Below are 4878 nucleotides of genomic sequence, written 5' to 3'. Positions count from 1 at the left end.
AAGGTCGATGCAGCAGAATTACCTCCTCTGTGCACGGACGCTGCTCTGTCACTTAGAAGTTAGCAGGAGGAGAAGCTGGTGGAAGATCTCCCCGGCGCGGTAATAAAGGGTCGTGACATTCAGCACTTCCAAGGCCAGGAGCGCCCGAGAGCTCTTTCTGTAAAGTGGGAGACAGATTGAATGCCTGGACAGACACCGAGTCATTCAGAGAGGACTCCTGGGAGAGAAGATTCTATTGATTTCATTTTCCCTCCCACATGACTGCAAAAGAAACACCGCTGTGTGTCAGCGATACAGGCAGGACTTGTAGAGTGGGACTTCAGGCAGGGCGAGGTCACTTACGGTCTTAAAACACAAATTCTAATACACAATAAAATGCTTCTTTCCACATGCTATATGTATTATTGTCACCTAATCATGACCTCTGTAGTCTAGGGAATATAAAAGACTACATTTCCCACGGTGCCATCCCTTAAAGAGACACAGATATGGGCAACCTGTGTAAAAGACGCTGTTGAGACACAGTTTTTAAGTTATATTATCCCACACAATGTAAAGAAGGAAAGACCATCAACATTGTTTATTATTTTATTCAATCTTTTACCTCTTTGGTTTTGATTTATTTGACTATTGTGAAGGCCTATTTTCTTTGTTGAATGTGTGTGAAAAGATTTCATATTGATTGATTTTTATGTGTATTAAACGCGAGTCGCACAACCCATCATTGGATGCCAAACAAGTCATCACAACTGAGCAAAACAAATACATTAAAAGATAGTAAGAACTATCGGTTTAAGGCTAAGTGGCTGGATGGAAACAAAGGAAGGAAAACACGGCACGTACAAATAAGTCCGCTGTTATTTGGGATACTAAGGAGTAGTTTGCATAAATTAGCTCTCTGCGATTTGTTTGTGTTTATTGGGAGGGATGAAAAAACGTCCTCCGCAGCGGTTCTTCGACAAGGCCCCAGAATCAAAGCCCGGCAATGATTACTAAAACATCAATACTAGTTAAAAGAGCACATTGGCTCCCTAATTAGCATGCCGGTGTCACCTTTACTCCAACTCGATAACGTGACGCTGTGCATACAGATCGTGTGTCGGCTAATGAGAGCACTAGGCGACGTTATTAAAAACCCAAGATCTGTTCAGGAGCCCCATCCATACATAATAGTATATCATGAGAGCAGCGCGGCTGATTAAATCTGTGACCGCGGCGCTCAAAGTGTCATTACAGAGCGCACAGATGAACCGCATGCTGTGACCCTGTTGGCCAGTCAGGAAGAAAGTTAGCGCCAAGTTAATTAAATAAGGCTAATATGTATATTCAGGCACTAGACCAAAGCTCGTTTACTGTCACACATATAGAGCTGAAGAGAGGCTTTCTCAACAGCTTTGCAGTTTAGAGCTGAGAAATGTGTAAAAATGGATGATTACAGTTATTTGGACACCTAAATTGGTATACATATTCAAGTCATTGTCTATATACATATATCATCACTAGACTAGTTAATTAGTATTCCTGGCATAATCCCTTTATTCAATGAATTATTACTATACTAACACCACTTTATGATTTTGAAGCTAAAGCAAAGAGCTACATGAGGCTTGACTTGAAGGATTGACTCATCAACACATTTTGCAACTTGAACAAATATCTTGAAGACACTTGAACAAATACTCTGCATGGAATAATGATACTCTTAGTAACCTAAGTAGATAAACGCACAATTCTTTTTACAGTGCACTATAACACATTGTATGTGTATCTTTGGCACCTTACGAACATGTTAAATGCATTTCCTTGGAAACCTGCATTGTTTACATCCATTACCTTTCATTTCATTTACAGTAAGCTGACACTTTTATCAAAAGCAACTTGCGATAAGTGCAAAAAAACATGAAGATAACAACTCAAAATAGCGAGAATCCTGCAATGACATTAGCTTCAAATTAGCCAAACCATTGTAAGTGCATTCGAAAAAAGCATTCTGGGGAAAAATACATCAAAATCGAAAAAAGATTGTATATCTAACTTCATTAGATATTAAAGAGGAGTGTCCTCAGCCGACACACTCACACACTCATCTCTAATTCAGAGAGCCTGGGGTTTATCTCCCATCTGAGATCGGCACCTCAACACTCCTCAAAGAGATAGGAATCTAAAACGCTCCTGTTTTATCTGCCGCCGCTGTTAATGTGGCTCATTACGCCCACAGACTGGCTTGTAGCCAGGGGTAACAAGATGGAGGACACCTTCAGATCCTCCCCACCTCACACTCACTCATTGGGTGAACGTCAGCAGAGGTGTGTGTTTATCCACAGAGAGCTGCTGCTGTGTTCCACATATCTCCTCACTCACTGTGCAGTGAGGAGGGAAAAGTACTCAGATTTTGTATTTAAGTAAACGTAGAAGTAACGCTGTGTACATGCACATCTGCAGTGGCGGTTCTACAGCACACTCATTTTAAAGGGGGGGGGGGGCAGTTATTGAATGAGAGGGGCCCATTTAATGTGGGACAACGGAGACAAAGACAGTGTTCAAGATGTACGGTATATATTTTAAAGTCATAGCTCATAAAAAAAAAAACATTGGCGCTTGATTTACTAACAGAGTTTCTGTCAATGTCTTAGTTACCATTTTAGTTGTAGTAAATACATTATTTATGCAGCCAAACTTTGTTATTATTTTATTTCGTAATTTTTGTTGGTATTTGTTTTAGTCACAAAAACCATCCCTGTTAACTCTGGCCTTGGTTACAGCAAAGTCTTTGCCACGATACTTACATAAATTGCATTACAGTACATGTATTCCCTTGGAGGGGGGCCACAAGGGGGTCCAAGCCCCCCTAGAACCACACATGCACATCTGAGGGCCTGATATGATGGGTGCTGGATCAAACTTAAAAGGAAGAATATGGTGGTATTAACGTAGCTGCTAACACAGTTACTCTGACTGCATCTGATCTGTAAGTGATCTGATTGGAACATTTGAACATCAAACGTTCCCCCTACATCGAAAACACAGTTCCAGGGGGGGCGTTTGAAACGAAGAGGGGCATTACTCCTGAAAGTGTAAAAGCTTGTTTCACAGCACAGTGCACAACAAATAGGCACTCTGGCAGTGTGGAGTTGTGCGCCGGGAGTGATTGGCTAACCAGAACGCTCACCTCTCCATCGCAGCGGCAAACGGCTGGAATTCACTTTTTATGACCTTTACACTACATTATGGTTCATAACTCATAATGGAGACCTCTGGGAATTTAAGCATTCCCCAAAAATGGGTTGCTTTTCCCCCGGGAAGGAAGTGTTATTACTTCTGCTGAGTCATGAATAATGGATACTGTTGCTGTATAATCGCTGGTGATAACTAGACTGATCAGTGTGGAGGAAACGGCGGGAAATAGAGCGGAAAACAGAAAAGAAAGATGACCTCCTTTACAGGATCATAAGCACGATGCAGCAGCAGCATTTTCCTCCTGATAACCCCCAACCTTTCCTCCAACCGACCTGACAACACAGCCTTTTTACTCTCACAACATCCATTATTTTCCTTTTTTTTAAGTCTATCCACCTTGACAAAGTGTGTTCTGGCAGCAAGCAGGGGTCCGGGTAGAGGAGGATCGCTATAGCAACAGCGAGAGGTTTTATGTCAGCTACAAGATCAGCCACTGCATAGATGGATATCGCTAACATCTCTTAGGTAAGTGATTGTATTACCGAGGCTGACGGGACTAAAGCACATCTATTTCAGAGCAAGGTTCTTTGGATTGTGTTAGAATGAAGAATCAGATCCAGGAGCAGCAGCAGAGCAACCGCCCCCCCAGATGACGGCAGGCGGTACTGCACGTCTGCGGCATCCTTTCAGAGGACACACCTACGCATCAGATGCAGTGTGTTAAAAACAGCCAACCTGCACACACACTCCCCACACTGTTGTCTGGCTTTCCCTCTCAGTAAACTGTGGCTGGCTGAATAGATGTTGACACCCTGGCCTGCAGCTGAGCAGCTTTATATCCAAATAAAGGAAACAGGTGGCCTTTTATCGTGTCCTGCAGTTAGGTGTTTTTAGAAGCAGCCTGTGGGGCGAGAATTTTTAGAATCAAGTGTAATTTGATGTACCAGTAACTGCCCCCTTAATGTTCTGCCTTGAAATCTACTTTAACTATAATATTATGAAGGAGGAAAGGTGGATGGAACAACAACATCAAGTAGTAAAACAGTAATTAAATCTTAACTGTGGTATGCAACTTTTACCATAACAATACTGATGGAAAGAGAAGCCTGGAGTATTGATGTATTCCCCTAAGAGCAGGCCAAAAAGAAGTTTGACTGATCTTGTGTAAGTGCTGTCTGCAACATGGTGTACTAAGCGTCAAGTTGTTGGCTCAAAAACACACTACATCAGGTGATGCTTCTTACACCTGCTTCCGAAAAAGGTAAATTATTCTTTAAACCAAACAGGAAATAGGAAGTACTTCTTCATACTGAGAAAATAAACAAAGTCCCAAATGGTTCTACAGTCGTTGCTAGGGCCCTAACAGAACACAAATGTCATATAATACACAAATGCAACTATACTTATGCAGCAGTACATAATAAAACCATTTATATACAGTGGGGCAAAAAAGTATTTAGTCAGCCGATTGTGCAAGTTCTCCCACTTAAAAAGATGAGAGAGGCCTATCATTTTCATCCTAGGTATACCTCAACTATGAGAGACAAAATGAGAAAAAAAAATCCAGAAAATCACATTGTCTGATTTTTAAAGACTTTATTTGCAAATTATGGTGGAAAATAAGTATTTGGTCAATAACAAAAGTTCATCTCAATACGCGTGCCAGGGGTTGCCGACCCCTGATCTAGAGAATTCGAACGG

Source organism: Notothenia coriiceps, unplaced genomic scaffold (genome assembly GCF_000735185.1).
Source record: "Notothenia coriiceps isolate Sejong01 unplaced genomic scaffold, NC01 NC01_scaffold00019360, whole genome shotgun sequence".
In the NCBI taxonomy this organism is placed as follows: Eukaryota; Metazoa; Chordata; class Actinopteri; order Perciformes; family Nototheniidae; genus Notothenia; species Notothenia coriiceps.
This window is presented reverse-complemented; position numbering follows the sequence as displayed.